Here is a 14,798-nt window from a genome sequence, read left to right on the forward strand (position 1 = left end):
TTAAATATCTTTTAACCATTAGTAAAATTTATCGATCACCCCGACATGTGTGTTTGTATGTTGGAGAAAATATACATATATTTAGCATGTGCCTTGACGGAAATCGGGGGCAATGATAACAATTTTATAGTAAAATATTTAGAGATTTATACAGAATCGAAATCGATAATTATATCGGAATCAGGAATTTAATACAGAATCGGTAATTGTATCGGAATCGGGGAAGATATTAGAATCGTCCCATCACTAATATATAGATATATAGATGTACAGTGTGTTATGATTTTTGAAAATAATTCAATAAGTTTTCGCAAGTTTTGCGAGAGTTAATATAAATGATTATTTTATAAACTATGCATTACAATCTCTAAAGATAGAATAAGGTTTCATTATTACGGAAGGATTCTTTCGGTTTAGACGGGAACCTTGTTTCTCTGTCAAATCATATGCATCCCCCCCCCAAAAAAAAGAAGATAAACAAAAAGTCAATGTTTTTGCATTATAGCAATTAATTAATCAATCAATCAATCAATCAATATATATATATATATATATATATATATATATATATATATATATATATATATATATATATACTAGCTGGATGCCCGGTCATACAATACGGGTGTTTGGAGGTGGGCGTTAAGCAAAAAAAAAAGTCTTAGTAGGCAGACAGGCTCGAACCCGTGACGCAAAGGCAGAAAAGAAAGTGAAAGAAAACCTGACATCTTACCACTGCGCTATGACGTCACAGAGAGTGCGAAGCGTTCAAATTTAGCGATGCCATTAAAAAAGTTGACTTGCAGAAATGGATAGTTAAGTGAATGAGTTCAAGCAGGCGCAGAAAAGAACGTCTGGCTTGAGGCCAGTTAAACTGTCAGCTTTCTGCCCGTAATTGTTTCCTCACAATGTTGGGGAAAACCAGCTCCCCACAAAAGGGGAGAGCTCTGGCAAGGTCCAAATAAATAGCAATTGCCTGATATGAAGAGTTTCCTCCCACATTGATCAAAGTTGATTGCCTTTCTGGACGTCCGGCCGAAAGGTCAGGCAGTTCAATTTGCTGCAACCAGTTTCGCTTTATTTATACGAGAAATAGAAACAAACTCGGGGAACCAGGGATTTTTTTAAAAAGTCAATTCAAAATAAATATAGAGACGATGTCCGTTCTCGAATCGTAAATATACAATCTAGGAAGTATAAGGAAAGTTCTCCAAAGTAGTAACCTCGTCGAGAATCCCGATGAAAAAAGCCTTTCGTCGACATACAAAAACGCGCGTGGCCGATTTGCCTTATATATATATATATATATATATATATATATATATATATATATATATAGAGAGAGAGAGAGAGAGAGAGAGAGAGAGAGAGTAGCCTGGTTGCCCGGCGTTACCCGGGTGTTTGTAGGTGTGTGTTGAGCAAAAAAATAAAAATAAAATAAAATAAAATAATAATAATAATAATAGTAGTAGGCAGGTAGGCAGGTTCGAACCCATACCGTGAAGGACGAAAAGAACGTGAAAAAAAAAGTGACGTCAATGCAGTTGCGCCTATCGCCAAAGTGGAAGTGATGTAGGTTTAAATTAAGGCTAGTCAATCGAAAAGAGGCGATGCCTTTCGAAAATATCGGCGTAAAAAGCGACCCCCCCCGTAGAAAAGTGCCCAGTTGAGGGTGAAGGAATTAATGTTTTTATCAATTTTTTGATATTTGTCGTCTGAAGGGTCGAGCTTCATAGTGATATCGATCTCGTGAAAATCTGTCATATCTATAAAAAGTTTTTGCGAGACATACAAACATACATACATTCATGCATACATTTAAACAGACAGGTAAGATTTATATTAGAGACTAGCCTGGGTGTCCGGCGTTTTCCGGGTTTTGGAGGTGTGTGTTGAGCAAAAAAAAAAAAAAATGGTTGTAGGCAGGCAGGCTCGAACCTGTACCGCGAAGGAGGAAAAGAACGTGAAAAAAAATGACGTCTTTGCTGTTGCGCTCATCGCCAAAGCGGAAGTGACGTAGGTTTAAATTAAAGCTAGTCAATCGAAAAGAAGCGATGCCTTTTGATACTATCGGATAGACCGGCCCAGATGTGGCAACAATGCTCCATGCATAGGCGAATTGTGCCGTTGTAAAAATATAAGACGCTCTCAAGTGTGAATAATTTTCTTGTATAGTAGAGGGATCTCACCTTCTTTGCGGAAGCCTTGACAATGTGCTAAATGTATTTGTTTCAATTTATGTTGCCTGAAAATTTTTTGCTGAGGAGTTTGAAAAATAGTTCTCCGGTGTTATTTGTCATGTCAATCGGAGGCTGAGAAGATGTCTTTGTAATTGTTAAAGGATAGAAGCTTAGTATTTCCTAGTATATGTATGTATGTATGTATGTATGTATGTATGTATGTATGTATGTATGCATGTATGTATGTATGTATGTACGTATGTATGTATGTATGTTCGATCTTTTCCCGAGAAACAGTGTTCTGATAGAGCAGCAATATCTACATTAAGTCTTCGTAGTTCTGCAGTGACAAGCGCTGACCTGCGCTCTGAACGGTTGGATGATCCTTTATCAGGAAGAGTACGTATATTCTAGCATAAATTAAGTTTTACTCCTTTTTGAAGATGAATTTTTGTTTTATTCCTGCTTACATGGACCACCATTAGCCGCAGTAGACTAACCAGTAACAGTACGACAGACAATTTTTGGTGCAACTTTCTAGCACTTAAGTCGCGCAAAACGTCTGTTCAGGTAAACTTTGTACCAGTTAGTCCAAACGATCTGTTTAATATGCAGCAAAGTTTGCAAGTCTACAGCTAGTTTGAGAATTACCCTTTAGCCCCCAGAAGAAGTCAACTCAGTGGAAATTGCTGAATTTGTATGTCACATCTGCTTCAAGATGTGCAAATCTGTGGCGGGAGTTCAAAGTCATTTAAGATGGCATAGACGACGAGATCGGGAGAAATCAATGTGACGGCGATCATCTGGAAAGATGCAGCAATCATCATGTATATATATATATATATATATATATATATATATATATATATATAAATAAATGTGTGTGTATGTATATATATGTATGCATGTATATCTTTGACAAACTATGCATACCGACGTAGGGACGCCTGCGCGTGAAATTTTTGTGGCAGGAGGTGCACAATCTCCAACCTCACCTCTCCTGAGTCGACATTGTTAAATACCAGTGGCAAGTGAAGTTTGAGAGGTTAAGGGTACCTGATTGACAGTTTATCTGGCTGCTGTTTTCGACTGACAGTACAGGAGCCCCATTTGTTAGAGCGGCTGCTCTATCATCAGTTGTATAATCTTAGGATGGTTGTAGTGCCAGGTCCCGCATGGAAAGGGACCTTGCTAATATCTTTGGTGGTTTTTCACGAGGCCAGAACTTTTTAGACAGGATTCGGTTAATGGACCATTGTGTGTATACTTGGCGTCAAACCTGGCCCACATTACTCAACGCTTCCCCTAATCTTACATTACACAAATGCCAAGATAAGCGGAGTGTACGTACAGCGCCTAGAATTCCCAAATGGTCACCTATCTAGTACTAACCAGACTCAACGTTGCTTAACTTCGGTGATCTGATGAGAACCGCCGGTGTGTCAACGCGATTATGCCGTATATATATATATATATATATATATATATATATATATATATATATATATATATATATATATATATATAAGGAGTGACAGAAAAATATCCAAAACGAACTTATCCCAATCTCATTCTAAAATTATTTCAACTGATTGCAGGCTTCATCAGACGAGATGAACTAGTCAAGTCTGTAGCTGACCTAAAAGTCCGCATTGAGCTTTCATACTTGACTTACAACAACTACCTGATCCTTTTAGTATAACACTATATATATATATATATATATATATATATATATATATATATATATATATATATATTTATATATATATATATATCGATAAAAAAAGTATCGTATCAAACAAAATTGTTTATTATTGCAAAATAAAATCAGCTGTTTCTTCATAGAAACACAATCACAGCATCATGCTTGAATCTTATAGACGGATGCATCTTCAATCTTACGGAAGAAACTGGTTAACACTAAGCGTTTTTCTTTCTATACACGCGACGACCAATCTCCATGATTGGCATTTTTAATTTATTATATAAACCGATTGCTTAAACTTTGCACCAACTTTGCATAAACTGAATTAAACGGCACAACTACGTTGATACACCGGTTCTCGCCAGATCACTGAAGTTGAGCCTGGCGAGTACCAGATGGGTGACCATTTGGGAAAACGAGGCGCTGTTGGCACCACGAGGTAAAATACCAGGTTGAGAAACTGGCGCGGTCTAGCCTTCTCTTGAGGGGATATGGGACTCTCTTAAGCCGTGGTATACACCTAGCTTAGTGATGACGTCACAATAAAAATAACTTTTATTGCCCTGGCGAAGTATCAAGTATTCAGCCACCGTCAAGATTTGAATTTTACTACAAACTTGTGTAGTGAGTTCAATCTCGGCTACCGCTGAGCTAGCTGGATGGAAATAAACGAAACATAATGATAGGTTTATTAGTGTACATATATCTACACATATAAACATACATTGTTGATAGACTGCAGTCACATTTCATATCCGTTTCCTTTCTCATCCATCCTTTTTCATACGGGAATCACCACTTATCAAGGCCCGGAGGCCACTCGAGGATAAGGGTTAATGGATATACATTAGTCAATGTAATTACAGCGTAGGAAACATAAGTAGTGGAAATTTTGTAAATTGGATTACTTAGGGGGACAGTTCATCAAGAACTTGTTTACGTTGGACTTGAAGACAATCAGATTGTAGTCAGCTGGGAAGCCGGCAATCGGGAGAGTTTCACAGGTGTTCAGTTCTAAGAAAGAAGCTTTGTTCGTAGAATCTACATTTAGGTTTAAGCATAGGTAAAGAGTGTGGGAATTTATTGATAGTGGTTTTGTCTAGACGAGTGTTTTTCGAGAAAGTTTGGCGAGGGGGGACCATAGATTGAAGTTCAGATGAGCACTTTCCATGAAAATAACGATAAAGCAGAGTCAAGCTCGCAACGTCTTTTCTGTGGGAAGAGGTTGCAGGGAAGAGAAAAGGGCATCTCCCACTAAGCTTCGAAGTTTATTTTGAACTCTGTCAAAGCAGGATAAGCTGCTTCTAGCAGTTCCTGACCGGATGTGGCAACAGTACTCCATCGCTGGCCGTACCTGGCTTTTATATAGGTAAAGAATTGCATTATCAGTGAGATATCTACTGGAGCGGCAGAATGATCCCATCATTTTTCCAGCGACCTTGACAATGGATTTGATGTACGTATTCCATTTCAGATCGGGAGTAAAGGTCAAGCCCAGAAGCTTGTCAAAACATGAAACCTTTCCAAGACTAGAACCATTCTTTGCACTGGCAGACCAATGATCATGTTCTTTTCAAGTGTGAACAGTTTCCGACTTATGAATCTTAGCAAGCACGTTATCAGTTACAAAATTAAAATTGGTAAATTTATTGCGAAAGGTGATTGCTAAAGGGTAATAATGCCGTATATGCATTCAAAATATCCTATGGGAGAATGTGTCTCTGCAAATAGTACATATATGGGCAAAACTAGAACAAGTAAATATCTCTCGCGGCCTCACATGTCATCCGCCCTCCTTTCACAATTCCATTCATCACATCAGTAAGTGGCGAAGGCTTAAATCAAGGCTAGTCAATCGAAAAAAGGCGATGGCATTCGAAAATATCGGCGCACTTCTCTTTGCCACTGGACTCAAGCAGTGACGATTCAGAAGAGGCGCGGTTAGAGATTGGGCACCCCTTGCCTCACAATTACAAGGGTTATCCATTGTCTCTTGAGAATGAACGGAGGCATTGAGTCCAACTTAAATCTATAGATCACCCCCACCACCACAAATGTATCCCTCACATAAAAAAATACAGCTTTATAGCTTTGTAGCTAAATATTTAGAAATTTAAAAAGAATCAGAATCGGCATCGGTAATTATATCAGAATCGGGGAAAATATTGGAATCGAGCCACAACTAGTATGAATAAATATAATCTTCTTGAAAATTAGTTAAACAGTGGGGTAGATCGCGAAGGTTTGATCGCGCAACTAACTTGGGAGAAAGAAAAATGAGAAAAATGTTTTTTTTATTGTTTGTCTCTGCATTGTTTTCAGTCGTTCTTAACTTCTTTTAAAGACTAGACTCTGTCGGTTTAGGAGCAGTGTGGTTAATGATTGCGCAACCTTTGCTTTACTATAGCCTACTTATCTAATAACCCATACATTGGGTATTCACTGTCTCTCCAGGTTGGCAAGAGCTTCATGTATATCTGTGTTGTGTATATGTATATATCTTTGTCTTACTGCTAGTCCCTATGAAAAAAGGTGCCTCTGCTGTGTAATGGGATTTCAAACAATATCATTTCAGGTAAAAAACACTGTCGTACTTATATGTTGTGTCGAAATTAGTATAAGTTAAAAAATACGAATAATGATTCGGTATGAAAATAATTACAACTAAAACTAAAATTTATCGAATCAAAGAGTTTTATCGTATGTTATTAATGTGGAACAATTCTTTGCATCTAATGCTCTATGACAAACCGACTAATCTTTCCTGCTTCCTGTGCTGTCAATTAAAATCCGTCATTTCAAAATAGAAAACATTGCATCCCTCTGCCTGTTTTACAAATATTTTAATGGTGGATACTCCGACGAACTACAAGCCCTGGTACCCCCTCGACGTAAATACCTCCAACAAACCAGACAAGCAGCAAAGTCTCACCCTACACAATAGATATCCCTAGATGTAATGATGCCTTCTACTGTAATAGTTTCTACCCTAGAACTGCTAGACTTTGAAATTTAATTCCGAGTTCCTGCTTCCCAAACTCTACTGACATGCAGAAGTTCAATTGTAATGTGAACAGATATCTTGCTGGTCATCTCCCCATATAGTAGCCCTGCAACTTATGCCCCTGATAGTAGCCCCTACATCAAAGTGGCACCGTGGCTTGTTTGGGGTGAAAATATAAGAATCAAGTGGAGCATGCATGGTCCCCCGTGAGTGCACAGTGAATGAGGCATAAAAAATGACTAATGAACCCCCCCCTCCTTCATTTAGCCACAAAAGTCCCCAGGGGACGTCAAATCCTGGTGAAAATTAACATACGGTGCAGATTTAGTCCTCAACAAATGTAAATTTGAGTTCTGCACCATGCAAAAAAAAAAAAAAAAAAAAAAAGAAATGACTAAGTCTATCATTTGCGCCCTCACGACCACAATTTAGCCCCAAAAGTCCCAAGGCCTTAACATATTTAAATTTGAGTTCAGTACCATGTAAAACTGTTAAATAGACATACACAGAAAATTGTGGACAAATATGGTAAAATAGTTCCAAAAATGGAGTGTTTTTATTAGCCCTAAAAGAGCCCCTGGGACACACCCAAGAGTTATCGCGAAGTATAGACAAACAAAATTATATAGAAACCAGTTAGTTACAACTTTTCAGAATATTTTATAAAAATGCAAGGCGTCTTTTTTTTTTTTTTTAATAAACAAAAAAGTGGCAATTTTAGCCATTGTAATCCGAAAGGCTCTCCTATGAGTTTTCCAGGAAAATCTGTTTTGTTACTTTTTTATCATGTTTAATGTTTGTGCAAAATTTCCCAAAATTCCAAGGCGTGGTTATTAAGAAAAAGGCGGACAGACGAACGGACAAGGGTGAATTTCCAGATCCACCCTCCTTTTGTCGCCCCCCCAAAGAAAATGTCAGACTGGTAGCATTTACGATGCTTATGAGTATTTTTTCGTACTTTTTAAAAATTTATACTAATTTCGACATTACACGTAACAATGCTTTATCTGAACTGTATTTACCTGTAATCCCATTATACTGCGTAAGTACAATATATATATATATATATATATATATATATATATATATATATATATATATATATACAACCTTTGAGATTTGAAAAAAAAATCACTCGACCGCCGATCAAGTGTAAGGGAAAATTTACTCGCCCCCAAATATTTTTACTCTTCCGACTTTATGTCTTTGTTTCAGGCAATAATAGTAAATACTTTTACAACAATTCAAGAAATTACCGTGTGTATAATATAACAAAAAAATATTTGTTTTACTCTTGTAAATCAACTATTTTATTACTACAAACATTTCAGTAAATATTCAACAAAACGTTAAAATACAACACCAGTTTATTCATATAGCATCATTCATATTATCGTTTTATAGAAATAAGAATCATTTATTCAGTTGCTTGACGGAACGATGCGTTTTTTCCTCTTTCAAATGTTCGTCTTTACTTTTGTAAGCATGAAGTGTATGTAGTTGTAGCGCCGAAGAATTTTTTTTCCAAATGAATTTCAAAATAAGAGAGCGAAATGAAGGCGACATTTTGACTACTTGCCGAATGTGTAAATTTGACCTCTTGTTAACCTTTAGCGTGACCACTCTTTTTTCAATAGGATATTCCAACGACCTCACAACTAGAAATGAAAGAATTCACAAATGATGATACATAGGTCATTCTAAGTCACCGCATATTTGAGGGTCATAAAATAAATGTTTTCCCGTTTCTATATTTAAAGAAATTTTATCGACTGGCGGGCGAGTGATTTACGACTTTTAGTCGCCCCAAGAAATATTCAATCGTCTGTGGCGACCGGTCGTATAAAGTCTGACATGCTATATATATATATATATATATATATATATATATATATATATATATATATATATATATATTAATTTATAAAATATATATGGCGATTAAGCTACACTGAATAATCGGCGTTTAATCCACTTTAGGATTCGTCAGGCTTGTGCGCGAATTCTGTAGTTGTTTCTCGTTTTTATATGGTCCTCTTCTGTTGAGGATTTTAGTTAGCCAATCAGCTTTTTAGTATCCACCGCGCCTCTTCCTATCAGCCAATGGGCATGCATTTTATCGAACAAAGGATTTATTTTAGAACTAGGTTAGTGGTTTAAGGCAGACCTTTTCCTTTTTTTATATTTAAATATACATATGTGTACATACATATATGCACATATATATACATATATATACATACATATATGTGTGATCATTTATGTATATTCATGTTTATTTAATTTATTTATTTCTTTATTTTCTATTGTTATTTTTTTAGTTTTAAAGCTAGTTTGTATCGCTATCCTAGAGTAAGTTTTATTTTGTGAACACAGTTATTTGCTATTTCTCTTCTACAGTTTAATACATTTTGGGGTTCTTTAAAATACAGGATAGCAAATTTTCATGAGGGCATAATTTACATGGGTCGTCTAAATGCCTACACGTGGTAGCTTGTCTTATTATTTTCCATTCGACTACCGGCGAATGTTCGCTTTCTTTGAGTTCCCAGTATTTATTCGCTAGTGTTGTTTTTATACAGAGTTTTTTTTATTGTTGAATGTACTTTTGTGGTCATAGTATCGGGCTTTGAAATCTAAGGAAGTCATGCCTACGTAATATTTCTTGTTATTCGGGTTTTCTTTCGCAAATATTGTGGCCTGATAAACTACGCTTTTTGTTAGACATTTATTTTGAACTGGGCAAAGTGTGCGATGCCTACAGTTGCATTTATCTTGTTCGTTATTAGTATTTTTATTTATGGTATGGTTGTTCTTGTCCGGGGTTATGTATATTTATATATATATAAAAAAGGAAAAGGTCTGCCTTAAACCACTAACCTTGTTCTAAAACATATCCTTTGTTCGATAAAATGCATGCCCATTGGCTGAGAGGAAGGGGCGCGGTGGATACTAGAAAGCTGATTGGCTAACTAAAATCCTCAACAGAAGAGGACCATATAAAAACGAGAAACAACTACAGAATTCGCGCATAAGCCTGAGGAATCCTAAAGTGGATTAAACGCCGATTATTCAGTGTAGCTTAATCGCCATATATATTTTATAAATTACTAACTAGCTCTACCTACGTATATAGCACTTTTGAAGTAAATACTTAAAGTTTACGCATAAATCTATAGTTTCGTATATTAATTTTATGTGAGTAAATGAAGTAGTTATATATATATATGTATATATATATGTATATATATATATATATGTATATATATATATGTATATATATATATATATATATATATATATATATATATATATATATATATATTAGTCCTCGTGCGGAAGAGCAGGACACAAAATGTTTTAAATAATAATAATAATAATAATAATAATAATAATAATAATAATAATAATAATAATAATAATAATAATAACAGAATAACAATAACAAAGACTTTCGCTGGCGAGGACTTCTACTGTAACCAGTTATACAGTCGTTTTGAAATTTTCATCTCTATTTTTCTCGTTATGTATTGAATATTTGTTAATGAAACCTATAGGAAATACGTTCCTTATTAAATTTTAATGATTTTCTATTCTGAAAGAAGTTTTAAAAAATGTAATCTAAAAAGTTATTTTAAAGTTTTTGTTAAAAACAATTCAGATAATTATTACAAAGAGGGAGTTGCAAAAGAAGAGTTGTAAATTGAGAAGAAATACAAACTGAAATAGAGAGAAGGAGAGTTTTAAAATATAATCTTAAAAAGATAAGATACAAGTTAGAAGCATTTCATCCAAGGCATGGAAATTGTTAAACAAAATGTTTTTGCTATAGGCTTTAAAAATAAAGGTACAAGATTTAATTTGAAATTTATATATCTTCAAAGTGCACTTTTATAAATTTTACAAAGTAAGGTATAAAAATTTCATTTAAATTGAATCAAAAAAATTACCTTGGATTTATTTTATGTAATGAACATTTTGTTGCAATCTAAAACATTATCTTTCATCTAGCAATTAATGATATAGATATAAAATTTTCAATGATTTTTTAAAAAGTGCAACAGAATGTATATTACATAAAATAAATCCAAGGTAATTTTTTGATTCAATTTAAATTAAATTTTTATACCCTACTTTGTACAATTTATAAATAAATTTCAAATTGAATCTTGTACCTTTATTTTTAAAGCCTATAGTAAAAACATTTTGTTTAACAATTTTCATGCCTTGGATGAAATGCTTTTCTAACTTGTATATATATATATATATATATATATATATATATATATATATATATATATATATAATTAAAAATAATTACGTATATAAATGAATACGTTCTGAAAGTTGAAATAACGCATTTTTCTTAAATATATAAACAAATTTATTTGCTTATATCAGATATATTTCGATGCTAAACATCTTTAATTTTTCCTTTTTTCTTTTTCTTTGCCGCCTGGTGGAATTTTGCGTGCGATGGTGAAAGTAGTAGGCCGATGTTCTAGTTAACGGCTCGATATTTAAATAAAAATAATAACAATCATCAGCAGTGTGTTACGCCAGCCGCGCAAAATTGAAATTAGGAAAGAAACTTTTTTTTGTTCTCTATCTTCTTTTGAAGCGTTGTGTTAGTTGAAAATTGATATATATATGTATGTATATATATATATATATATATATATATATATATATATATATATATATATATATATATATATATATATTCTGTCTCTTTTTTTACTCCCTCCCACCCAACCATGTGAAGAGAAAAAAAGATTTTCTCTCCGTGTTTTTGATTTCGGGTTCAACTTCTTCTTATTCCCAACGCTGCTATTCATCACATTCTCTTCTTTTTCTTCTTTTTTGCTTACCGTTTTCAAGCCACTCTCTTTCTGACTCTCCCTCAGTCTTTTTCATCTCCAACTATACCTCACACATACTCCCCTACCATAAACACCAGGAAAGTATTCTTTCTCTCATCACACCCCCGTGTATCCGAATATTGTTCTTTCACCATTCAATTCTTTGCTTTGAAAATTCCGATAGAAATGGGAAACTGTTTGATCGACGTGTCTCATTAGTATAATTGTATAATAAATAATTTTTTATATCCGTAATCGAACAATGTTACACTACTCTAACAAAATTATTGCACAAAATTCGGAAGCGTTTAAAACAACTCCGAAACATCTATATAGTAATTCTAATTGTCCCTCCCTGTACACACACGCACACACACACACACATATATATTTGAATTGTTTGTTTCTTTTTTTTAAAATCTTTTCGTTTCTAGCTATGTTGTAAAGTTGGAGAAAGAAAAGTTTGTTTGTAAAATCCACGGCTTGTCTCTCAGCAATTGTATTTTGAAATGTTAGAACAATGCGTTGGCAACGCGAGATTAACGTCAAGGGTGTGGGTTCCATATTAGAAACGCTGATTTAATTTGAATAAAATAAAATAGGTATCAAGTGCGCTTAAAAACCAAATATTAGGAAAATAAGCAAATATTTTACTTGCTTGAAATTTATAATTTAAATACATTCCGGAGCCAAACTCCATCCTAAGTATGTTGTTTTCTTTCTTTTTTCTCTTCTTCTTTTTTGCAATGCTGTAACGTTGGAGAAAGTTAAGTTTGTTTGTAAAATCCGCGGCTTGTCTCTCAGCGGTTGTATTTTGAAATGTTAGAACTGTGCGTTGGCAACGCGTGATTCACGTCGAAGGTGTAAGTTCCATTATAGAAACGTTGATTTAAATATATTTCCGAGCCAAACTCTATCATCAGTATGTTGTTTTTTTGTCTTCTTCTTTCTTGCCACGTTGTTAAGTTGGAGAAAGAAAAGTCACTCGCGAGAAATATCGTTGAAATTTAAACATTTACTTTTTAAATGTCGTAACATCCGTCCAGAGAGATCTAATGATAATAACATCATGATCTACGCATGCAAACTTTAGTGTCCGATTTGTATTTCAATTGTAAAGTACTCAACAATAAGACCCGAGTTCTTAAAGGGGCTGACATTTTTATTACTATAAAAATTTTGAATACCTACAGGCACTAGTGTTTCATTCCTTCGGGAATTATCAGTGCAAGGTGACATGATTACCGCGGGTTAGGAACAAACTTCACGGCCAACCTCAACCGTGAAAAATATTGTTGAAATTTAAAAAATTATTTTTAGATGTCGGAATATACGAAAGGCTCTTTTGTACAGACATTTAAAGATTCTTTAGACTTGAAAATTCGGTATATTATTGATATACATCTTATGAGATGATTGGCCAATTTTTATGATTTCATGTTCAAATAAACAGCTACAGCAGGAATTGGAATACACCCTACTAAAGCCTGATTGTCACAGCTGGTAATTTTCAAAAATGCAATCTGAATGTGAGAACACATTAGAAGAACGATACGATATAAAACTCTGTTTGAAACTTGGGAAAAATGCCAGAGAAACGTATGGAATGTTTCGGACTATTTTTGGACCATCTTGTATAAATTGAGCATCAGTTTTTCAGTGACATAAGCGATTCAAGATCGTACAGGTTGGAAGTATGTTGTCACAAATCTGTACATAGGCGGCTTAAAGCTTAACTTAACATCGTTTTGAGGGGCAGGAACTAGTTTCGATGGGGCTTTTTTACGACTGAGCAGCCATTTTAAGAGACATCACTGCTCACTGAGATCATGGAAGAGGTTTAGAAAAAATGACCAAAAAATCGTCTATTCCTATTTTTCAGCTGGCCAGTTACTTGCAGCTGACGGTTGTTCATTTATGCAAAAGAAAAAAAAACAACAATAAAAAAGAAAAAAACAATAGTATTTATTCTAAAAAGAAAACTAAATTGAATATTGTTACCTGGTACGTAAGGCCACTTCTTGATACGAAAGAGTCGGTTAATTCAGAGCGAAGATCAGCTGTTGTTGCCGGATACAACGTGGATATTGCTGCTCTATATGAAACCTGTTTTAGTGCTGAAGATCAACTTATTGAAAAAAGGTGCAGGGAATACGTTTTTCTGGAAAGGCAAACCCAAAGGAGTTAAAATGGAAAGACGAGTTGGTTTTGCTATCAGGACAAAGATCATATCTCAGTTAAAAACAACCTTGTGGAATTAGTGATCGAATCATATCACTGAGGGTACTTTTGCATTGTGCTCGTTACGTATTAGTTATCTCAGTATATGTCCATACTTTGGATAGTAGGCAGGATGTCAAAATAGGGTTTCATCAAAATCTAGGGAATTATATCAAAAGGATACAAAAAGCAGATAAAATTCTGTTACTTGGAGACTTTAATGCACGGGTTGGAAGTGATCACAACACCTGGGGTGTCTAAGGAAATTATGACTTTGATAATGGGATTATTTTTTCGCAGTTGTGCACTGAACACAATCTTGCTATATGCAACACCTTCTACCAACAAAACTCCATTCACAAGGTAACTTGGATACGCCCTAGATCAAAATATGGTCATATTCTTGATTATGTCATCATGCGCAAGCGTGATATTCAGGATATGTGTATTGAAAGAGTTATGCAGGGTGCAGACTGTGACACTGACCACAATCTTGTTCGTGCTAAACTTAAGTTGTGTATAAGGATAAAGGTCAGAGCCTATGGAGTAAAAGTGCCTAAACGCGTCGATGTCTCCAAATTACAAATTATAGAAGCTTGTGAAACTCATTTATTAATATCTCATTTGACGGAACTTGGAGACGATTCAAGTCACAAGTATATAGCAAAGAAGCTGAAATTCTTGGCTTTAAGAAAACCAAACATGAAAAACGTTCTACAATTACCAATCTTTTGGAAGAGAAAAATGGATCAACTAAAATAACTACAAAAATGTGTATAAAAAGGCAAAATTAAAAGTACAGTGTGAGACACGTCGAATGAAGA

Source organism: Euprymna scolopes, chromosome 21 (genome assembly GCF_053919585.1).
Source record: "Euprymna scolopes isolate OS-2025 chromosome 21, ASM5391958v1, whole genome shotgun sequence".
In the NCBI taxonomy this organism is placed as follows: Eukaryota; Metazoa; Mollusca; class Cephalopoda; order Sepiida; family Sepiolidae; genus Euprymna; species Euprymna scolopes.